The sequence below is a fragment of the Nyctibius grandis genome, chromosome 8, assembly GCF_013368605.1.
Source record: "Nyctibius grandis isolate bNycGra1 chromosome 8, bNycGra1.pri, whole genome shotgun sequence".
NCBI classification, from domain to species: domain Eukaryota; kingdom Metazoa; phylum Chordata; class Aves; order Nyctibiiformes; family Nyctibiidae; genus Nyctibius; species Nyctibius grandis.
This window is the reverse complement of record NC_090665.1, coordinates 5,739,367-5,764,606: the sequence shown is the minus strand read 5'-3', so window position 1 is coordinate 5,764,606 and position 25,240 is coordinate 5,739,367. Positions and strand designations below refer to the sequence as shown.

The 25,240-nt window shown below is 44.7% G+C and overlaps 1 protein-coding gene across 1 annotated transcript in view; it reads right to left on the bottom strand.

Annotated features, from left to right (window-relative positions):
* FNDC3B (fibronectin type III domain containing 3B) overlaps positions 1-24,475 on the bottom strand; it is a 203,536-nt gene extending 179,061 nt beyond the window's left edge. Inside the window, exon 1 of the mRNA XM_068406683.1 lies at positions 24,317-24,475. The gene's annotated coding sequence lies outside the window, so the exon portion shown is untranslated. The remainder of the gene's footprint in view (positions 1-24,316) is intronic.
* Positions 24,476-25,240: the final 765 nt, after the last annotated feature.

The window sequence follows — 25,240 nt, the reverse complement described above, 5'->3', positions numbered from 1 at the left end:
CTTTAACATTTAAAGGCATGCCAGTGGCCCCAGAAACAAAACAAAAGAGGTAGGTTCTGTTTAGTACAATGGTGTCACGTCACTGTTCATCAGTACAACAAATCTGGTAACTAGTTTTACAGCTTCCCTTAGCAGCTTTATCTCCTATAGCCTGCATTCAGGGTCCTGCTCTCCCCATATCTAATCACAGAGGTTTGAGATCATCACCTAAGTCATGAGATATGTATGTACACATACATATATACGTGTTCATCTACACAGTGGGGATAATTACCTTCATTTATCTTAAGATCCTTAGAATGCTTAAACCATGTTCAAAAGTTCAAAGAAATACTAAAGAGTATAAAGAAAAGTGGTGAGAAGAAAAATCTCCATTTCTCCCTCTCCCTTCCCTGGATCTAACCTGCTACAGAAACGTGTAGGCCAGCAGTGTGTCCTTCAGCCTTGAAGCCCAGCGCGCCTGTACCCCAAAGCCTTACGCACACTGGCTTCACGAGAGCAGCGTGCTGGGGAGCGCAGCTCCTGTTACTGGCACATACCAGAGATTCCAGATCATTTTTGCACCACAATTAAAATGTGCTCATTGACTTGGATTTCTGTTATAACATGTTACAGCCGCAAAAAGTGCAATCTCAGCATGGTAAATTCAGTGTTGTTTTAGGAAGCCTTCTCTTGGGTGCTGGGGATGCACAGAAAACGGGTTAAGCAGTTTAACACATACCATAATCCTCGTATTTCCAAACCCAAAGTCCAGCTATAAACCCCCAAGAACACCACACACCTACCAAATTCTTTTGTTTTTATTATCACAGGGAAGATAGGAACAGGGGTACTTCGTTAATGCTTCACCTCTTCATTACACTGACTTCCTTCTGTAAATTTTAATAAAGTGCTAAATATAGGTTGCTAACTTTGAGGTATGTCTACAGGCAAATAAATCGTTTACGAAAATACTTGTTGCTAGAAGCACACAAAAGGAAACAAAAGGAAAAATTATGGTAAACAATAAATTCTCATTGTATTTAATAGCTGTAGGTCTTTGTTAGAAACAGCTATCCCAGAATACGCAGCCACATTCATGAGATCAAGTGAATTCTATCTCAAGTTTACAGAAGGAAGCACGTACAAACAGTCCTGCAAAGGTATTTTCATGGCAGGAAGCTACAAGCACTTCTCGACTGCCGACCCCGCCGCACTGCAAGCGAACCCTGCAGTCAACAGGGGAGCCGGCAGCAGCGATGCTAAGTACACTTCACCTTCACTACGGGAGTAATCAGATCACAAATCACCAATTAAATCCTGTTTTATGATTTAGCCTTTAATTCATGATGAACACAAAGGCAAAACATGCAGCAGAGCCTGGTGGAAGTCAGTCTGGAGCGCTTTGCTCTGGCTATCCCTGCCCCGAGGCTCAGCCCTCCTTGGAAGTAATGCCTTTTTAATCACGATGTTCAAAAGTCTCTTTTTTAAAGAATCTAGTGGCTAATTGCTGTACACTGTTGACATCGATAAATGCAAATAAGTGACTATTCAATAAGCCACCATGCTGGTGGCTTACCGCTACATAAGATATCCATATGTTTTGGTTCTCCAAAGCCTTCCTATTTCTTCACCTCAGATGGGAAAACTAGAAACTTCTCATCTTCTTCTGCAAAGCACAAGTTTCCCTCCCCCCCTTTCCATTTCGTAGATTTTCTGCCAATAATAAATTCTTGTGGACAGGAAATATCCTGAGCAAAGGATATCCAGCTTTATGATACTTAAAATATTATGCATTCCTCCTTATCTGTCATTGCACAGGCCAGTTGTTGGCATGCAAGAGGGTGCATAAAGCCTTCAGGCACCCAGGAAGGGCCCCACACATCCCCCCACGGCAGCTGCAGCCTCACACCTTCAGATAAACCAACTCCTTCAGATTTCCTTAAGATTTCCCTTTTCCCCACACTCAACCCCAGCCATCGCGCTGCGGTCCAAAGAGGTGAGAGGCAACGGTGCTTCCCAAGCAATGCTGGCTATCAAGAGCACGTCCTCCCAACCTCCTGATAAGGTGCTTCAAATTACACCCACAACCCTCATCTTAATGGCCTCATCTTATGTAGGTGGCTTGGCCTTTCAAGCGATCCCTTCGTTTAATTTCCTGAACAACTGCACTCCACAAAAGCAAACATCCTGCCCCGTTTCCAGAGCCAGAGCCCAGCTGTGGCAGGAGGGGAGAGGGGACGAGCAGCACAGCTCCAGAGCTCCACCAGCCGCCCTCCGTATGGATCCAGTTCATTCACTGGAATAGACCAAAAGTTCCAGTAAGGGGCACTTGGCTGTAACAGAGAGTTGGGCTGGTTCTCAAGCAGCTGGCAGGGCAGTGGTGCTGCAGCCCCCCGTGCCCAGACTGCCCCCTATGCTGGGCTCACCGTGCAACAAACCACTCAGCCGAACAAACGTGTTCATAATTGGGCTTTTAGGGGTAACAGTCACTCTACAGAAATCTTAATATTTTAATGAATTCAGCTAAATTATGTAATGTAGCTATTGGGGGATAGCCATGTTATAACCTACTACGCAACTCTTCCCTGCTTGACCAGCTTCAAGCCCCACGAAGCAATACCCAAGTCAATGATTCACATCTAACATTTTCTCTGTAGTCAGCAACTTACATTTCTTAACCAAAAGCAGAAAAATCTTTAAAATTACTCGTATTAAACTCAGGATTCAATCCCTTTAAGGCACTCTGACCCTTCAGCAGTTTGCTGTCTCTTCCTATGATGAGGACAGCCAACATCCAAACGTAAACACAGAGGAGTAGTTGAGGTAAAGCCAAGGCTGCCATCCCCAGAACAAAGGTGGTTGTTCAGCGAAAGCAAGCAAGCATTTCAAGAAAGAAAAGCAAAAATTCTGACAGCATGGAATTGCATCCATGACACTTGGATCTTTTTAAAATACATTGCTCTAAAGGTTTTTAAGTGCCATTTATTTTTCTTCTAACAGATATTTAAATGTGACCTCAGTAACAAATAGCACTTCCACTTTACATCTTCGCTAGTCTCTATTTAAATCTCTCTTTTCTTTACAAGAACACCAAATCACTGTGGTTTCACTGTAGACAACAGGGGGGTAATGCTTCATTTTGACTTCAAAAAAACATCAGCTACCATTTTTAGTACCCCATAAATGATCACGCTTTTCAAAGCATTTTAATACCGCCTTAGCCAAAGGATATTCTCATTTCAGTTCATTATACTTGCAACATCTAACAGGCTTATGGCTACAGAAGACCCTTTACAAGGGAGGGTTGCCATGCGTCCCGACAGCACATATACATTAATGCACTCTCCCAACGCTGCCCGATTTAGTGCAACGCTGAACTCAACACCCAATGACCACCACAACATCCAGGGCTGCTGCCTGCTAGATACTCGCCACTACCCTTAGCACAAACTCCCAGGTACATATATTATTAATACAGCCCAAATATAACCATATAGATGTAGTTTTAAAGAGCTACATAGGATCAAAGACAGAAATCACAACTTTCACAAGAGAAACCTCCTGCACCTCCTCATGTGGCAGAGCATCCCTAAAGGTATTCACTTGAGTATGGCCACAGACCCAGTTTTTATAGAAGTAAGTATTCCATTTGCAAAACAGCTCTACAGAAAGAAGTATGTGTCTTGCCCAAACACCAGGTGCTTGGACACACTCAGGCTTCGGTCAGCACTGCAGCAACAAAAGTAAAATTGTAGTGTTTTTTTCTCATTTCTGTTGGCTTCACCTTGTTAGCTGGCACAGGTTAGATGCCAGTCGGTGCCTCACATCAATAACTGATGTTCAAACCAAAATCCAAACAAATTACATCTTGTCCTGCTCACAAATCAGAGCAAGCATTTCATAATAAAGTCACGTTTATTCCAGAGCACTCAATGCCTGGGGGAAACTTGCTTCTAGAAATATCACACTCAAATATTTTATAGCTGCAGCATCATTTCTCTGATGTTCAATACCCACAATCACAATTCACTCAAATCGGCAGAGATTATCACAACTGCCCAATCCCCTCATGACGGCTCCCAGATGAAGCCCACTGGTTTCCAGGGATAATTCACGCCATTGGTTAATTCACAATACCTTTGGGTCCCCAACTCCTTCGAGATCACCCTGCTGTCCCACCACCAACCCTCCAAAGTCACTGAACTAGTAGGGCTGAACATTTAAAAGCTGAGCTCAAGCCATCTCCAAGGGTGAGTACCTGCATTAGACATTGCCAGCAAGCTTTGACTAGACTGCAGGAAGAGAATTTGGAGAGCGTAGCATCTGCTCTGACACATCTGCCCACGGGGCACGGAGGGAAGAGAGCCAGCAATGTAAGCAGAGAAGTCTTTGTCCTTAGGTGACACTAAGGCGATCTACACATGCCAAAATTGTTGTGCAATTAGTATGTTCTTAATTTTGTACCCTCAGAGAAGTAAGTGTGCTTAATCAACTGAAAATTGAGTAATGCAAAATAAAGCAACCCAAGTAACTGATTAGTTAAAAGATGTCAAATGGAAATTAAACAAAGTGTCTAATTATATACCATCAATTCAAGTGTGCAACACAATACAGACCTATTAAAAAATATGTCACTTCCTAATTTAATCTAAACAATCCAACTAAACACCACCACTGAGTAATACTGAAAAGAAAAAAGTTAAGAAACGAACACAATGGTTAAAATCTTTCTGGTGAGATTCAATGAGATCTTTTCAGTCCACTGAAGTTAACTGATAAACCAAATTCACAAGGTTCAAGGTTTATTCCAAGACAATTTTAGGCAACAAAAATTCATTTAAAGACAGGACATCGCAAAAAATGAAGGTTTTTATTCTCAAAGCAGCATCTCAATCTCCAAAATCATTAAGCCTACTGAGAAACTGGTGTGGACAGGTATTAATTCATCAGGGGAAAATTTCTTCAAAAACCCCCATCCCCCATTACTTCATTTCTTTGTCCCTCAAACGGTTCTCTAATGCTATCGGTTGACATTATCAATCATGACTGTGCAATCTAAACGCAAGCCGTTGAAGCTTATCAGACCACTGACAATGTCATTTTAACAGCTTAAAAAGCTTAACCGTTTTAGGGACGAGTATCTTGAAAACAATGAATCTGTGCTGCTGTGCATCAGAAAAAAGGCTACCTATATGCTTGTCAAACTCCCATTTTTTTCTAGTGCATCCTAGGAAGGTGAGGGAAAGGGAAAAGCTAAAATGGAGCATTTCAGAGGATATAAAGTCCTCTCAGACGTTTTTCCAAACTCAGTTTCATAGAACCTAACTGCCAAATATAATGGACATTTCCGACGTCCATTCCTGACAAGCTGGTTTTGTTTGTTTGCTTTTTAATTGTAAGTCACCATCACTACTTCGGCAACAAAAACCTAGCATCCAAAATCCCTCTGTGTGTCCTGGAAATAGCAGCAGCACATTTTGCAGAGGAATGTTGTTGTAGCGTTTGCAAATATTGTGGAAATATGTTTTTCCTTATAAAAGCAAACCAATTGTCAGGAAAAATAAGGTATTTTCAGTACAGTATACCAAGCACAGTAAATTCAGTCCTTGAGTAGGAAAGCATAAATTTAATTGAATCAGATGGGATCAGGACTCTTTCATTAGAAGTAAAATAGATTCAGTGTTGAAGTACTTGCCAAGGTATTACCTGCGGTTTCATGAAAATAATAAAGGTAAAAGGCTGGGCTTTTTTAAGAGTTTTCGGGTTTTGTCTTAAGTACAATTATTGGCAATTCACAAAGATTTTCAGGAAGACTTTAGAGAACCGTTTTTAGAAATAATCAGGAAACCTCAAGCTGCACTCAACATGCAAGTTCCCATCAAGCCACATTAGCAGTACTCCAAAAAAACAGAATTAACCAAAAGGATGCTTGGAATTCTTTCTGCATTACACAGCCCTTCTCATTCGAAGTCTGGCATCCCAGCTTGCTCTCATGCCTACATTTAAATCGTTCACCCACCCTTCGGCAAGACAAAGCCTACTGCTGAAACCAAGTCTCCAATGATGCAAGTGAAGAACAACAGTAAGTGTAAGTGTAGTGATGGTGTAGGTGAACCTACGTAAACTCAGCTGAACTCAATTAAGTTAAGCCTATTGCTTTAAGGGTGGACCTCTACATATGGGAAATGGGACCTAAGGGCTACGTTCTTGGGTGGAAAAACCAAACAGACTTCATGAAGTGTTGCTCCATATCTCAGCATGCTTCTTTTTGGATGCATCCTAGTAGCTGAGATTTCCAACCAGGATATTACTAAAAGGAGATGCTGTTAATTATCTAACCAGTTCTGTGCAGTGCCTGGAATCCAACACACAATATAGATATCTCTGTTACAGATCCCTTTCAGTTATTTATTCATACCTCAGTATTTCAGCATTAGAGTCGTGCTTGTGCTTCAAAGCTCGCTATCCCTCCCCCCCGTAAGGACTGAAGTCAAAGATCCACAGACAAGCACTTTAAGTCAAACACACCCTTCGTTACTTCAGGCTTTAACATAAGCAGATTACAGCTCAGCTGTATTCTGTCTGAACTTTTGTTTATCTCTCACCAATGCTGCACTAATTATCCCTGACAAAAGACAGACTTTAATTAACAAGCAATGACCAACCTTTATCTATAAACTCTTTCTTCCCATACAAGTTCTGCCTCTAAGTAGCCATTAAATACCAAATTTCAGCAGTGAGTAATTACGAGATATTCTTACCACACAGAGTGAATGCGGAATTCAAACAATGCAGGAGACACATGGGTCATGGGGGCTGCCAGGGACGCCCTGTCCACGGGAGAAGCCAAGAGGCACCTCTGCCTGTGGCACAGCCTTCCCACAGGTCCAGGATATTCGTGCTCTTGCAGCATGCGCTGTTCCAGGGAGGTTAGATGGCTGTCACTCACCGCAACGTGCTTCGCGGTGAGTAAATATAAAGAAAGACAAGATCTCCGCCTTGAGCTGTTCAGAAGAGAAAAGGAACATCTTTCCTGATGCTCTTTCGTACAGAGGATGTGAAAGTCCGCCTCTTCAAGTATGAGAAACAAAGAGCAGAGATAGTTTCAAAGCTGGAAGAAATTAAGGTGACAGGTAGCTAAAATGAACACTGAAGGAGAACAAGTAATTTAAATCAAAACCAGGTAGCTGAGCTGCTCTTTTAACTGGCACATCACTTGCCAAGGTGTTCTCCAGGAACCCTAAGAGAGCTGCCCCATATGTGCATGGCAGAGCATTGAGGAGACAGGGAGATTTTACCTGTAATACTTTTGCACTTACCTTCTGTATCTGTTTAGCCTGCACCCAGGGCTAAACAATAGCAGTTGTTCTCTCACCCAATGTCCCTTCCCCAACCAATAAAGGGAATTGGGAAAAAGTAGGGAGACCTGTGGGTTAAACTTTAAACAGTTTTTATAAAATAAAGAAACCAATATCAATGGTAATACAAAACACACAAAATTGTACTTAGCTACAGAGTGCTGGCAAGTCGCTCCAGGGATAGCAATCGTTGAGAAGGAGAAAGAGGGAGGGGAGAAGAGAGATGAGAAAAAAGAACACCCCCTAATCCCCAGCAGCTTTCCCATTTATAGTGAACTTGCTGTTAATGCTACAGAACACACCTGTGGGCCAGCCTGGGGCAGCTGCCCTGGGTTTAACTGCTAATGGCCTTGATCACCATCCCGCAGCTGGCCACATACTGAAACAAAATGGAACAGAAAAATGATTCTATAAATTTTATTCCCACAAAACCAGGACACCTTCTCTTTCCCCTTTTCCTTTAGGGTGGGAGGTGGTGGTTAAGGGACGAGACTGGCAGACAGGGAGAACGATCACCAACGCTTTGATTTCAAACAGCACGAGTACTAGAAGACTAAAGCCAAACACACCATTTCTCCGTTTAGCACAGCTGTCTCCCCTCGCACTGTGCCCCAGCAGGAACACCCCTGCCAGGCCAGCACAGCACAGCCACACCAGACCCCCCCACTGCCAGATGGCACTCGCCCAGCAGCAAGGCAGCTCACATCTAAGGTCAGCTTCCAGATCAACCCAGGAGGCCAACTCGCTGAGCCAAAACAAGAGAAGGGATAGGAATAAAGGGAGCTGGAGGCAGGACTGACCTTTCAGCAGCAGCACTAACTTAGAGCTGTGTAATCAGGCCACGAACTTGCACTTCGAGGTGCATCTGAGGCATTTTATCTATCAATATACACGCAGAGCTGTATCACAGCACCTCCTTTTTTAATATCGTGATGTTTAACTACTTAACAGAGGTGATCCGTCAAGTTCTGTACCGCAAACACTTGTGAAACCATTTCCTTCCCCCACTGCCTACAACGTATTTGGAGAATTATTTGATTTACACCACAAAGGGAATTCAAACATTGCTGAAGAGCAAACAAAACTTCCCTACACCATACACACACAACCTATAGAAGATGTGTGAAAAAACCTCAGTGCTTCCCTGTCCTTCTGGCTTCTGCACCCTCAACACCCAAGAGCTGGAAGCTTCATCTTCGCAGAACCAGTCTGGATGATCCCTTGAGAGCTTTTGAATCACCACAGCAAACATTATTAGAGGGAGATTAATTGGAGTTAGTACATGCAGTTTAGGTTTAAAACAACAAATGCGAACTAATTTCCCCAAACTGATGAGAACTGAGAGGAAAAACTGACTTGAAAGAAAATTTACATACAATTGTAATGTCAGTTACATTTTTTTTTTTTTTGGCTTTAAAAGACAAACGACTATGAAAGAGAAATTACGATCCCCTCATTTGAGAAAGTGGGAAACTGCCTAAAAACCTATCTTGATTCCATGGTAAAAGGAAGGAGATATAAACATAATACAGTATAAAAACGGACAGAGGAGGGAAAGAAGAACAGACAGTGATGAGAGCGAACTAGAACTACAGAAAATTGGTAAGTGAAACCAAGACTGAAGTCAAGACAAGTCAGACAAAAAAAACCGTAATGACTTGCAGGAAAACAGAAAATGAGCTGCTTTTCAAAATAAATCAGGAAGGGTTAGAAACCTAATATTGGTATAACCCCACTGCAAAATAGAAGTGAAAATAGGGCTAACGCATGAAAAAAGCACTTAATAAATTTTTCCACTCAGTATTTGGAAAGAGGCAAAAAATGCACTTGTATCAGACTGATGAATTACCTCAGTGGCCAAATCAGCCCCAAAATCTTGCAATTAAGTTTTGATTTGAGCCTTTAAGGAAATGCCTGACCTACTGTCAACAACGGGACATGCTGATGGGGAGGGATGGAGGGGAGACAGTGCTGATCCAGCACCAGGAGCTGAGAGGGAAGCGGGACGACCAGTGCAATTACATCCCATTAGTAAGGCACAGCTTTCAGATAAAACAATCAAAAGTCAATGTAGGATTCCAGTGATAAGGAATTCAAAGTTATGAACATAATCAGCATTGTTCTACATAAAACAGGTCCTGTCAAACAAATCCAAGTGTTGGATGTGATGAGATTACACCTTCGGTGGGAAAGATAGCCGTGTTAGCATGCGTATATTCTTTAGCCAGCGTTTGACTTGGTACCACACAACACTGATAAAAGAGTTAGCACTGCACAATCAAAATGAAATATCTTCAATGTATGAAGAGCTGGCCAGCTAAGCGATCGCGGCTTAATCTGTGAGCTGATAACACTGTTTGTGCCTCAGCCACGCCATGGGTGCAGGCGTACACGACTGCTCGGTGCACGGCACTCCAGTGGGACTTACTAACCCTGGGCAAGATTTATCTGTGTGCTCCCAGGGCCAACAAGGATCGGACGTTAAAGAACAATAAGAACCAGTGAGCAGAAGCAGGAGCCAGGCAAAGCAGAGTTGGGCACAACATTAAAAACAAAAATCCAAAGATTTAGCTACTGGAATAGATGGGATCAGCCAGGGGAAGTGAACAGTATTTCCTCCTCTTATGGAAATATGACTTTATGTGCTCACCAGAAACATAAATTACAAGTAAGCCAGGATAACTTTACTCTTTCTAAAAAAGAGCTACAACCTTACTAAATTAAGCATACGCTGTACTGCCTACTGACAATTTTATTAGCTTGCAAAAACTTAGCTGGCATTTGTAAGAAAACCGTTTTCGTCCCCCCACCCCTAACGAGTCAGCCTTTTACAAAGATTTCCTACGGATACAATATAATATACCAAGCAGAAGGCAAATAGTCATTGCCCTCTTGCCACATTAAGCTGTCAGCATTCCTCCTCTGGGAGAGACTTTCAGAGGTACCCGAACCGCACACAGGCGCTGCCAGGAGGCTTGTCAAGTCTCGTGTTGGGGAGGGAAACCCCCAGACACATGCAGACCACTAACAGGATTTCTAGTCCAGCCTCAACTGGAGCAAGCCCCAACAAACAAGCATCTCCAGTTGTTTCACCTTCGTGCCTTGTTTCGTCAGCTGTAAAATGGGGATAATGAAACACATCGCCTCTGTTAGGTGCTCTGGTATCTCCCAAGAGCAAAGGAACCATCACATTGGTTATTCACCAATGTTTATCTAATGATTTCCTACTAAAATTGACAGCCTGTCCTGGCCAGTAATGCTAATTAAAACTATCAGTTCACAAGATCTGTTTGGCAGTCCACATTTACAACTTTACACTGCAAATTTTTCATACAGACCTTCCTAAATTAGGAAATGCTTAGCAGATCATGGGTGGGACTGAAACTAAACCACACTACCCAGGTACCCACATATGGCCACCATGACATAAAACCCCACAGATCCCTGCTGCTGCCTGTGCTCCTGGCCCCACCAGCCTGCCCGCAGGTCCCCTGCCCAGCCCAGGGATGCTCCCTCTACCTCATCTTCCCCATTCCCAGCCAGGTTCTTCCAGCCAGCTCCTGCCCTCCCACCAGCACCTTCACCCCTTGAATCTGAGTGAGTTCCTGTTGCCCATGTTAACTCTTCCCTTGCCATAACTGGGCTGAAATCCCATCAGAACAATAAACTCAACTCCAACATCCTTTGCACCAACTCAACCACGATTGAGCAAGTAGCCACAATGCAAGACGCCGTTCCCAGTTGTTTCATTAACTCCCCAGACAGAGACTTTTTCAAAAGAAAAAAAAAAAAATATCTTAAAATACACTGGCTTATTGTGATTTTTAATTAGTGACAGGGTTTCAGATAGTGCACACCCAAGGCCCCAAAAGGGGGGAGAGGGGAGTACGTGTGCGTGCTTGTGAAACTATTGTTCCTCTGTCAATACAGCTCATCCTCCAACCCATCCAAGTTCTCCGCTGCCCAGTCACACAACTTTAAGTCAACAGCTGGGCGTTTTATAACCCTGGAGAACTCACAAGCCAATCCTTATGCTGCTGGCAAGGAGCCTTGGCCAAAGCCTGAGGGCCCCACAGGGACCGTTCCTGCCCCACCGCACCGCTTCACCTTCCTCCTCCAAGCGCCTGCTAACGAAGGCAAAGTCCGTGCTCACAAGCCGGGCAGACAGCTGTTTCGTAAGCAGTTGAATGATAGAGGCAGGCGTACGGAATTGTGTCTGGCAGTGGCTGGGATCCAGGACCTGCCACCATCTGGGAATCTGCTTGGCTTTTGTTTCAAGTCTCCAGCCCTGATGGATGGAAACCAGCTCCCAGTTCTTCTGCACTAACATAAAGACAATTAAAAGAATTTTCCCCCCCCAAGAAGCTCAGAAATCAAAGCACATCACACGAGTTTAAATGAGACAGCATTGATGATATATTCAAGTAAAACTTGACTATCTGGAACAAAAAAAAAACCAAAACAGAACCTCAGTTCCACCACAGAAAACAGCTTTGTCAACAAGTTCCTGTGACTCCTCCTTGTCAGAGGAAAACACTCCAACGAAAGCCTGCACAAGGACTCACTGCATCCTCCTCTCTCCGAGAAACATTAACTACTGCCTGACAAAAGCATTTCTGCTCAGAAAGGGAACACCACAGGCCAGTATTAAAGGAATTTCAGTGCAGCTACCAAGCAATTAGCTGGATAATACCTTCACTACATGCCGATTTTTCCTTTCCCAGAGCACTGGTGCAAGCATAACTAGTAACCTGTTGTTTGTACAGCCACTTCTGAAGTTGCAGGTGACCCAGTTTAGATTTTCCTTTCCCTATCACTGAAAATATTTCTACTTTGGCATTGCACATCTGTTCACTAGTTTATTTCACTGTTTAAAAAATAACCAAACAACAAAACAAAACCACTTTTACATTATATTTCAGGATAACTTCCATCTTATATCAGCAAATATAAATTCAGACATTTTGATTTTTAGATATTTAAACTCACATTTGTGAAACAGTGATCTTGTTACTTCTTTTTCCCCTAAGCCAAAGCATAAACAAAGTTTATCTTGTGTTCTGATTTTGCTTTGAAGCTTGTGATTACCCTGAAGTTAACACGCTCCTTCCTAGCGATTATCATTAGTAAAGTTTTGGATACCAACCTCCAGGCTTTACTCCAAGCCAAGTGGTGACCCACCACTTTCACAAAGCAGTTTTGGAAAGCACCATTACTGTTTGACCTGGTGTTCAAAGCTCCTTGAAAACTACCTATTGCTCTTTGAAATCTACCTCACTCCTTTCCTGAAGTTATGTTACATCAGGACCTTCTACCAATAAAAGTGGATATCAATAACAGGGTATAGGAGTGAAATTCCACCATGACCTCAGCCGTATCAAAGTTTCAGCACCAAGACTGTACAGTTCTGCACACACATAACTTCCCGTGCAAGCTGACTTGAAAAAAGTCCTTTTGTTATGTCAATTCATTAAAAATTAAGGATCAGGTTTATAAATTTTGCTGTTGCAACAAATGTCTCTAGCATTTTCATTGCACAATATTCCAGGACAGGAGGTCCTTTTCTCCTGCTTCCTTGAAACCAGTCTGCCACTTGTATGCTCCTTATTCATATACGAAAATACTACAGCCACATATTCTTTCATAGCCTTGTATAAATCACTATACATTAAAATTAGTTAGATCTTTCTGCTTGCCATCAGATGATTCCTGTTTGGATAGCTGGACTGGTTTAGGACTAAGCTGGTGGATCAAAATCTGCAAAAGTTTTTATTTATTGACAGCTTGCATCCATCCATTCATCTGCTGACACTGGCTTTTGGCTTAAACAGCCCTACATGCCTTCACAGTGTTTACCTCTCTGATGGATTTAGAGATAGTAAAGTTCATTGGAACTTTCTTCCTGTTACGTATTTTTCCATCTCATCTTCCAAGAAAGGCTTTCTACACTTCCACCCATGCTTGTAACCCTCTTCCGCAACTCTACCACTTCAAATTTATCCATCTTTCACTAACATAGGCAATCAGAATGTACATATTTTCCAAAAGAAGTCCCAGAAGGACTTGCAAAATAGCATTAATCTTCCTTCCCATCTCTATGAAAAACAAAACAAAAATCTGTCCTTTGGTGTAGGTCTGTCTTCATGGCTGCATCACCACTAACAGACTAGACTCACATTATGGTCAAGTAGTAGCAAAGTCTCTGTATCTGCTTTTAAAAACCCTCAATGCTAATATTGAGCCCAGAGGTCAGGAAGAGATGATGGCGGCAGAAAAACCATATAGCAGCCACGCTAAATTCCTAATATACTAGAAGAGAACAGATAAAAATGGTATTTTTCTGTTTCTTTCTGCCAACTGTGTACTTGGTATAGGACATCACTGTGAAGAGTCAGATTCAGTTGCTTTCCCTGCCCATCTGCCAAATCCCTTTGTACTTTTCAAAAATGAATGTTATGAAACCTTTTCTGAGAAAAGTAGGGATGTGCAATAATGCTAAAATAGAGATACTTTATACAGTATATAGCTAGTATAAAACAGTCATTAAAGAACCGGGCAAGCACTCTTCAATATCTTGTGGAATTTGAATTGCCTAAATTTTGCATGTAGCTCCCTCAAATTGCCTTGCACTGGCCACGCGATGAGGCAGACGAGCAGCGACAAGCCTTCTGCCAAGCCAGACATCCTGGGGGCAGCTCTGCACGTGCACGGCTGTTCAGGGAACCACCAGAAGATAGTTAAACCTCGCTTGCTCTACAGACCAGGACACCGATATGTAATTAAGACACTTAATAAAATTATATATATAATTAATTGAAAATAACTCTCCCGAGGACAGGAGAGGAGGAAAGCTGACAGATCCAGTCTGCCATCTTCATATACTTTCTAACTTGAGTCCAAAAACCTCTTCTCGCCATCTGGGGCTAGTCCAGGCACCCAGCCAAAGCTTTGCATTTCCCTCCCGAAGTGAAAGGACAGATCTCCCACTGCCACATCGCTAAGCCACAGCCAGAAAGCAGCACCTCTTCCCTACCCTGCACTGCCCACGGTTTTGCAGCTCCAATAAAAACCACATCACTGCCTGTAATGAGGATATATCAAACTTGCTCAAAGGTGGTATTATCACTGTTCAAGAAAACTCAATCACGTAAGAGAGCATATTATTGTATTTGCTTATATTCATTTAGAGAACACCACAGAATCTTAAATGATGGCAGGGCCACAAATAATACACTCGCTCTATTTGCAAACTATTCCCTTTATTATTATTATTTTCATTTTCTTCACACTTCCATATTTTCAACCTCCCAACTCTCATGTTTCACGGGAAACTACAACCATTTACCCACTCACCTTTGTCCCCTTACACTGACCCAGCAATTCAGGATGCATTGAAACAAGTAAGTTGTAGTCTAGAAAAATCTAGGGAAGGAAGGAGGGAATAAAGAAATAAGAATTTATTAAGACAGACAAAGTACCCAGATCTGCTAGTAGGGACAACACTGTAACAGCCTAGAAGGTCTGAGAAACTGAAAAACTTTTTACAGATGCTTTTTAGAGCATAATATCATCCTGTTTGACTGCATGATCAAGAAATGCCAAAAGGAAGTGAAACTGTTGATGTCTAACTTCAGTGTTTTATGTCCACAAATATTGCCTTTACAGTAACATAGCAGCTCTCACAGATCCACTGAAGCAACCTATTCAGACACACTAAAATTAAAGTGTAGCCGTCTTGTATGTTAAAGAGATTGCGGTTACAGAAGCATCTGAATGACTTGACTTTCTTGTTTTATCCAGAAGCCAGAGGTGGCTGCTGTGGAACAGATCAGAGACCCTTTTGGTCACGCTCGGCAGGATTGCCTAATTTCCACCCCATCACCATTTCCTGCCCACTGAACGAGGCAGCTGGAACATCTGGACAAGCACGTCCAGCTCTGTTAACCAAGAGGAGAAAGGGTAAAGATAAAATACCACACACACGAGAGCTTGTAGAGAGAAGACGCTTTAATTAGGTAACAAGACCATTCCTCTGGGTTTCAGATATCCCAGGAGCCGTGGGTGTACAGTGCCCTGACCGCTGCCTGTAATGCACGCTGACCTGATGGACGGGCTTCAAATCAGCAACAACAAATTTGCACTGTATGTCTAACGAAGTCACACAGGATGTTTATCTTTTGTGCGGTCATTAAAAGCACCAGTGAACTTAATAAGCAACAATAAAGATCTCTTAGAGCAGCATATGGAGTTGCAAAAATAAATATGCTTGCAGCAGAATCAAACGAGTTAGTTTTGCCACCAGCTGACACACGAGAAACAAGCATTAAGGCTGACTGTATGTAAGCGTGAGCAACGTTAACAACTCGGATCACTTTTGTCCGATTTTACATCAAGTTCTGTGGAATTTTTGCTTCATTGAAAATGTTAGAATTTGACTTTTTTTTCCTCTTTAGCCATAAAATTTCCTGTGTATCAGTTATGGTCAGCTATCAATAACGTAGCCCACGTGTTCCATACCAAGTCCTGTAAGAGTGCAGTTCTAGACCTTCACGAAGCAAAACTAGAACATATGAGCAAAAAACTCAGTAAGGCATAAGCTGCTACCTCATTATTGCACTTTACCTTCCCAGCACAGCAGCAACAGCTTAGTGCCATACAGTACTGCGCAAGAGTAACGCAACAGGACATTACCTGTGTCTCTGTGGCTAAATCCAGACAATATTTCTGACTTCTGAACATAAGATGCTATTACCTAAACAACATTTGAAGTTAATCAGAATGTGGAATATGAAGTTATTTTGGTTTGGTCCTTTAAGGTTTTTGTTTGTTTGTTTGTTGGGTTTCTGTTGTTGTTTTGAGGTCCTGTTGAGCTAAAATACAGTTTAGTTTTATAACAAATAAATCCAGCAGACAACATACAAATAGAAAGTTACATAATGAGGCACCACAGGTATGAGCTACCTACCCACTTGAGTGTAAGTGAAACAGAAGTATTAGAAAGTTATGCTTCGCTTTTGCTTATTCTGAGAGTTACTTCCACCCGTACTACCTGAAACCAGGAGAGCTTCTATAGCAACCCAAGTCACTAACTTCTGATTAGGGAAGAGTGTGAAAACTGCTATGTCAAAGAAATTAAGACTTATGAATGCATCAACATATTCATTGAATTCCTATAAAGTTAACCCTTTATCCTCAAAACATCTAAAGTACATTTGCTGCCAGTATAAAATAGGCTTGAACTTCTCAGAGCAGAGCTCAACGCCTGCAGGGTCACGGTGCGCAAAGCGAGCAGCAGATCACTCTTTCAGCTATCAAGTCATTTTGCGCTGACTCAGAGTCTTAAATGTTGTTAAACTCCAGAGTTTATACAGGTGGTTATTTATGACACTAGTGCCATTTTCCCTCCTCCTCCAAACCACATAAGGTCACTCATTTAAGAGAAGACAATGTATATGCATGCTCATGTATCAACACAAACATAGTGAAAGCACCATTCTCTAATGGACTGACAACATCGACTGAAAGTTATGATTTATTTTGAATTTAAAGTGTTTTGGGTTTTTTTTGCCATCCCTTTCTCTTGCCTATGGACACAACAAACCTTCCTGTAGCTCAGCCTGCTCCTGGGTTAGTCTCCAAGTCTAAGCTCCCTGCAGCCCATTCATGGTGCTGTAAGCCGCTCCTTCCAACATTGACACCTCTGAGTTTTAATGTTCGCTCTTATACACGACAGCCAAAACATGAGGCCACCTCACTACATTTCCAGTTTCTCATGTCCTTCCCTATCACTCTTCATCCATGAACGCCCTTACCAAACAAGCCAGAAAACTTCTGACCCATTCTTCAAAACCACCTTTTGAAGACACCCGTGGATTTTCTCTCCCCACACGAATGGCTGGCAGGTACCATCAACAGTGACTCAACCTATGATCCAAAAGCAGTGCCCTGTGGTCCTGCCAGACCAGACCACCTGGACTCTTCCAAAGTACTTGGGGACCATATACCACAGCCTTCCTGTGCCATCTGTACCCACCTCGGAGCCAAGACACAGCCACCTTGGCTGTAAGGCTGGGCGCACACCCCCACTACACGTGTGGATGGACACGTTCCTCCCATACAACAGCCTCGCGTCCACATGCCTGCATTTTTAGTCATGGAAAGGCCACACGTCACACCCACTGCATAAGCAAGAGCATGAAGCAAAAGGGAAGAGGACAGAAGGGAATGCAGCATGCCACAAACGCAGATCTGCAGCCCCTCCCTCGCCCACATCTGAAGCATTCAAGAAAAGCCAGAGAGCAAACCTTGTGCCAAATTAAGTATCGCGCATCTAGCTGCTCAGTTCCCCAGGCACACGGGTTGTCAGATGGCACTGGCTGCTCAGGAGGGATGCTTCTTCTGCAACACCAAGTGCTGCATCCCGAGCCTCTGCATGGCTGAGGGTCACCTCCAACAACCATGCAACCAACAGACGAACACAAATCATACAGAGACACAATTAAAAGGAAACCCCCATCTTAGTATCAGAAACCATGGGCAGCTAATGAATAAGCATGCTAGAGAAAGGATGGGCAAGTAGAACACCGAGAAAAGATGAAGTCCTAGGAAAGAGAAATCTCATTGAAGCAGAAGCCAACTCTGTAAAAATCCAGAGTAAGAAACAGTTGTTTTCTTTCAGTTGCTTGTCTTTGAGATGCCACGTCTTCTAACGGTTTCCAGCATTAGAAAATAAAGACTTGTAGCTCTCCCCTCCCCAAAGCAGGGTTTGCAAACAAATTTCCTAGTTAACCAGCCAAAGCAGAAGATTTGACAGCAGCTGAGTGCCCCTCTGCCCAGCTCAGAGGATGACTCAGTGGAAACTAGCCCTCAAAAAAGGTGTTGTCATCCTTCAGTCAGTGCAACTGAATAGGAATAAATTTCTCACCTTAAAACCCATAGCTTCCAAGGTAGCCACAGCTAAAGGCAGCATTGTATACTAGAGGAACAGCACCAACACACTTCGGTAAAAAATGACAGCTTACTTTCTACCCCTTTTTTCAATTTTTAATACAATCAATAAAAAGGTATCTACTGGAATTAGACTACAAAATCATTTCCTTGGAGCTTTCTCACAAAAGAACAGGATATTAATACGTGTTAAGTAAAGTGGATTAAGAACTGGGGAAAACAAGACCAACATTTTAACTGTTCAAGCCAACCAAACACAACTCAAAGCACACCACCAACCACATAACCACCCTTCTGCTACAAGAACAGAAGAATGAACACATGCACATATTTAGCTGGGTCTCAAACTTGCATCCAGTTGAAATAGATGTAGAGAATCAGGTATGTGGTACATCCCAATTTGCCCTATCTTGTCACAAAAAGCAGGAATTTTTTCCGCTTTCCACTTCAATCTAAGCCATTATTCCTGATACTAAAACATCAAATGAAAGTCACAATATCAAGTCACACGGTACAGCAACACACTTCATGAAGTAAGTCAAGCCCAAGCTGTGCTTTTGCTTTTCAACCTCACCACCTCTATCAGTACTTACAGACAAAAGCCACTATTCAGGCTTTTGAGTTCAGGCATTACACACCCTGAATAACCCACCACCTCTGCAGTTCTGACCGTGTCGCTTGAGCTCTGTTAATTTATTCTAATAAAGTGATGCTTCTGTTCGCCATACGTTTGCTAGTAACGAGACACTGAAAGCAATTCTTTCTCTTCTGTGAGTTGACATTACGTGAGTCTGCAAGAAATACAGGCTGACCAGAAGGAAACCTGTTCAGCTCTCACTACCCACAAAAGCTATCATCTTTTTTTCTCTGCTGCATTATTCCACATCAATAAATAAATAACGAGCAAAGGGCAATGCATAATGCTTAACAACATACCTACATCAGCTCCAGTGTCAGCAAGCATGAGGTCACTTATGTCATAGGAATTGCCATCGAATAGGCATATACTTCCACAATAAAGGCGACTTATAAAGTGGAATAAATTCTAGCGGCCAACTAATCTTACACTAAAGAAAAACGGGAAGGTGATCCTGAAACAAATCAGGACAACTCTCTACTCCCGTGCTTTTTCTGCTACCAAGGTCCAAAATAATCACACCATCTTACTTCACTGCAGTGTTGGGCTTAACTAAAGAATCATGCAGAAATACTTGGGGCAAAAGATAACACGGGGATTTAGATTATAAATGTTAACATTTTATTAGTGGGTGAGTGGGGAACAGGGAGAAACCATGTAAAATTGACACAGCTGCACAGAGGCACAGAAAACTAGCTACAAACTAAGCTGAACACATTTGCTATTTCGCTAGTTTAGATTAAAAGCATGGGGAAATCTGTTCACAACATCCCAAGGATCTCCAAGGGTGGCGAGGGTCATCTAAAATTGTTGCTTATTGAAGTTTTTATTAAGTGTCTCTTGAGAGCAATTTCTTTTTTCTCTTTTCAAAACATTCCATATGAAACATTCCTGAAAGCATGAAGCATATGTTTAACTACATATATACACACATTCTAATAATAGAGTCCTTTGCAAGGACCTAATAATAGAAATGTCCATAATTACGTATAAGGCAATAATAAGAGACTTACATATAAAGCATGCTTTAAGGTATGTGTGTTGCTGCCACAGAGTAGCTATATACTAAGTCAACATAGAGCAATCAGACAAGCCTATCTATCCCCTTCATCTCCAGAGAATTCATGTTTGCTTTTAGTTATCCTAAATCCAACAAAAAAAAAAAAAAAAATAAAATGCAACAGCAGAAACTCTACTCCTGAATCCATCTTGTCCCTCCACTGAGTAGCTTCGAGAGGAACTAGAAGCAGATGCCAGAACAAGCAAATGCCACATATCAGTATTAGCTGCAATCTTTGTACTCTTCAAAAAATAATCAAATATATACTTAATTACTTAGGAATCGTTTATTGCTTCATACTACATAAATAACTTTATACATAGCTGCAGTTTAATAAGCAGAGTATCCAAATGGTAACTTTCAGTATATACCACCATTATAAACTGTCACCACTAGAAATACAAATAAAGAATGTTTCTTATACAGTTGGTGTTGTAGTTGGCTTTTTGTCTGTTATCTGCTAACAAACAACACAATTTGCTTGTAAACAAAGGATTCCCCAGATCAAACGCAGAAATATGTTTTAACCTCTAAGCTCAAGGCAAGCCATCCTTCCCCCATTAAAAGCACCGTGAAGATTTGCTCAAAGCCACCCTGAACATTCCTGCTCAGGAACAGACTTTAACACAAACTACGCTTTTCTCGTGTACTTGCTCGACAGCACCGTCGTTTTCCACCCAGAGCAGAGCACAGATTTAACATCCGCAGCAGCATTTCTGAAAGGCAACTAATCTCTCCAACACTGTTACAAATTCCACAATAAATCACGTTTAATTAGTTTGTATTTTTTCCCGGCTGTCTGTAACCCAACAGAGAGGGGGGCTTCCAACTCTAATTTTGCAAAGAGGTGCTCAGAATAAATTGGTAAAACTGCAAACGGCCGCATCCCCGCTGGAGGCTGGGGAGTTATCTGCTGGCTGACATGCCAGCATTCCTGCCTGCAGATGGCCTGTTACCGTTGGGCATCCAGCCTCTCCGATTTCCACCGCCTTGTTTGAAGAACTTCCCTCTTCCCGCATACCTTCCATCTCCAGGGACAGATCACACAGGGACACTAAACGTTGGCCGTAAACAACACGACTTTTGATACTCCTGTGTCTAAAGGATCCTCCACCGCTCAACCGCCGCCGTTCAGCAGCGCGGAGACCATCACCCAGGCGCAAGTCCTCTGTGCAACACGTTTGAGAAGCTCTTTGCCTCGCTGGTATTTTGCACAGCTGAGATTTACACAGGGGTCTGCTGCCTTCCTCTGCTATTTATTTTATTTGCTGTACACTAAAGGCTACTGCAAACAAACGGGACTTCGGCCACTTGAGGCACGTTGCACAAAACCATTCCGATTCATTGGGACACTCGATTTCCAGACCTGACACCCGCTACCACGGCATCCTTGGTGGAGAGACAGGGATGCCCTCCCAGGGCACCCCAAACTGCCAGTCCTGCTGCCCCCCACACGTCACTCCACCTTCCCTCACATCTTTCCTTTTGAGAGGAGTGACAAACTATATTGAGAAGAAAGGCACTGTGGAGAGCAATTTGGTTTATTCAGCTGTATACGGGCTCTGGGACTTTTAGGTAATTAAATGTATTTTGTAGGAATTAAGATCCTCACACTACAAACATTTATTCATACTGTAAACTTTGCGCTCACCAGACTGACAACCTACATTTTTGAGGGGAAAGCCAATTATAGTAATTAGAAAGTTCATGAATACAACCACACACACGCAGAAGTTCACTGCATGATCTGTATATATTTTCTTGCACAGATTTATGAATTGTAGAAGTTTAACTGCCCTTAACTGCTCCTCTCTCATCAGAGGATTTACAGGAATCAATAAAGTGAGAAGAAAAAAACCATAAAATCTCTTCTAAAAGAGAGGTACAATGCAGAAATCTTCTTTTAGTTCACAAATACCATATGTAGGAAAAAAAGAAAGTGCCAGAATAAACGCACTTCAAATTGGAAGTTACAAACTTTTCCGAGAGCAAAGATAAAATACTTGCAGTATGGAGTTACAGCTCCGAGCTTCTTGGCTATAGTAGAATATCAGCTTATTTTGGATGCTAACCTCCTTCATTTCTTATCCTTCGGCCAACTATAGGCTATCAGTATGAAAAACCCCTCTCATCGCTGTCCCAGCAGTGACTTCAAACCCAAACCAGATGAGTCCCGATGGTTCAAAAGAAAAAATTTGTAAAATATATCAACTTCCACACAGACTCATCCCTGAGCTACGTTAGGAGCATAAACTAGCTAAAAGATACCGAAAATGGGAAGAACAAGATGCGATACTTCTGTGGCAGCAGACATTTCTGTCACAGCAGGATCCAGATACAACCACAAAGCACAACTGCTTGAACGCTAACGAGAGGGAACCACGAAGTGCTGAAGATTAGGAGAACAGCACTAACAGACCGCTTCTGTGCGAGCCCCGAAATGACCCCGGGAACACCGCCAAGAATCATTTTCTTACTGGTAGCACCGGCAGCATGTTCCCTTACTGCTGAGACAGACATACAGGTGGTAGGTGGGCGAGACCACCAGTGGACAGGGTGAGAGGAGCAAGATGCCTCCACTCAGGCGACAGCCCATCACCGAGGTTTATGGAAGCAATGCCTTTATCTGGATTTCCAGCCAAGGACACGTCGTGTCATCCACGTCCAGACCTGCAGCTCCCCACCAGACAGGAGCACACACCCAGGCCAGTACAGGCACTGCCAGGCCTGGCAGTCTCAACATTTTTTAAGTGAGCTCAGCTGTAAAAAAGGCTGAGAAATAGTGTTCTAGACTTAAAAATGAGTGCAAGTTTGAAATCCCATTACCTAGCACATTGTTAAGCTCGAGTTAGACTGGTTTGGCACCTTTCAGGAATGTACTAGTCGAGCCCTGGGTTCTGCAGGGTAAGCGGTTAGGGGATACAGCAAAGGCGGTCAGGGCACAGGGAACTGGGATATGTGAGTTCTGCTCTCAGAAATCTAGCAGAGTTCAAATAGAAAATAAAAAAAAAAAAAGCACCAAAAGAAATCCAAAATAACTGAAAGAACACCAACCAAGAAACTTCATTTTTTCCATATCTCAGTTTCCCCATCTGTGATGGGGTAACTACCACTCTAAGTCAGGCCAGTACTTATAGGTACTCACACAAAGAAATGCAAATGAAACAAAATTACTAATATGCGGGGGGGGGAAGCAAGCCCGCCTCTTTTATTCTACAAATATAGATGGGATAAATGGTTCATTACATTTAACTCCAAGCCACACCACCTTAGCCAAAACCTTATTTAAATAGAACATTTCTGAGAACTGGGAAGGGGGGAAGGCAGAGGGGAGGGATGCAGATGTGGTCTTAACCTAAGAGAGGTTAAGCTTTTAAAAGACTTTTTCTTTTTTCACTCCGTCTCCTGGTAGCATGCCATTTTAAAAAGGTGTCTGGCAAGCAAAATAAAAAAGTTTCCAGGGTTTTCCTTCCCGGAGACGCCTCAGCCAAGAACCGGGCGGGGAGGAGGGAGCCGGGAGAAGCCGCTCACCCCTTTCTCCAGCTTTTTTTCTCCAACATGCTCCCTGGATCCAGACACTTCGGGAGGGAGCTGCGGGCGAGGAGCCCCGGGCTCCTCACCTGCCCGGCATCCCCCGGCCGGGCAGCGGGGCCGCGCTCCCCGCCGGCTCCCGGGCACGGCCGGCGGGCGCGGACCTGCGTCCTCCCGCCCCAGGGGCACGGCTGCTCCGGGGGGAGCCGAGGGCAGGCGCCGCCACGCACACACCCACGCGTGTCACCGGCCCCCGCACACACGGGCGCCAGCACCGACCCCTCCCCAGATTCCTTCCCCCGGAGCCGCACCGGCCGTACCCAGGGCGCGACGCGGGGCAGGGCGGGGAGAGTGGCCGGGCGGAGGCGATGACAGCGGCCGGGCCGGCAGCCCCACGGGATTACCGGGCGGTGCTGGAGGGCCTGTCCCGCCGCCAGCCCCTCGCAGGGCCGCGGCGGGGCTGCCTCCGCCTGCCTGCACGGCGCCGCCCGCCGCAGAGCTCCCCGCCGAGGGGGCGAGCCGGCGGGGCCCCGGGGCGCCGCGACACGGACCGGGCGGGGAGAAGAGCGGGGCGGGGGGGGAAGCCAGTGAGAGAAACTTTCCGCCAAGTGCGGCCGCGTCCCGCCGCAGCCCCGTCCCGCCGCCGCCCCGCGCTCCCGCCCCGCCGCCGAACAAAAGAGCCGGGACCGGGAGCGGCGCCTCGGGGCGGGGGACGCGGCTCCCCGGGGGCTGCCCGCTGCGCCGAGCCGAGCCGCGGGGCTCCCCGCCCGGGACCCCCTTCCCTCTCCGCGCCGTCCTTACCTGGCGGAGGGCTGGTGCGGGGCGGCGGGCCGGGCGCGGCGGTGAGTCCCGGCTAGCTGGAGCGAGTGCCAGGAGGGCTCGGCGGGGATTCCGCCATGTCAGTGATGTCGGCACCACATGGGGCCCGCGGCCGGCCCACGCTACCGCGCACTCTGGAGTAGAGGCTCCCGCCGAAAAGGCGGCTGAGGCGGGCGGTGGGGCGCGCCCGGCCCTCCTGCCCCCGCCCCGCCGACCAGCCGCCCCGCCCCGGGCCGGCCCCGCGCCGCCGCCTCCGCCCCATCGCCGGGCGGGGGGAGCCGAGCGGGGCGGCCGGGGGGCGCGGGGGGGGGCCGGGGCGGCTCCCGGCCGCGGCCCAGTCAGGCGGCGCCGCACCGCTGCGTGCCCAGCGCCGGCTCCGCCGCCTGTCAGGGGCCCGGCCCGGCCGCCGCGCCCCTCGCCGGGCTCCCGTTCCGCCCCGTCAGCCCCCAGCGCGTCCCAATTCCTGCATCGTGACTTACGGACAGGTATCATCCCTGGAACGTAAATCACCCACCGGGCCTTCCTCCTGCCAGGGAACGGCCTCCGCTCTCTGTGAGAGCAGAACTCGCATATCCCTGTTGTCACAAAAATGCTGTTTCTGGCTGGGCAAGTCCCTCGTCCAAATACTTTCAGGCTGGGATCTGCGTTGGTCTCCTGTGCTCCTCTGTACGGCCTCCCCTAGGCATCAGCTGCAGGTTGGTGCAAAGGCGAGACGCCGAACTGGAAGAACCCTTGGTCCCGTCAGTGTAGCCATTCCTACGTTTCCATCAGTTGGGAGGGGGGAGGAGAAGCTTTAGGCCACGTTCTTCAGAGCTCTGACTTATTTAAATTGTTGCAGCCCCAAAGAAGAGAATTTTTTCCCCTGGCTCTGGAAGAGAGCCCCGAAGAACCACAGTGGTCATTTAC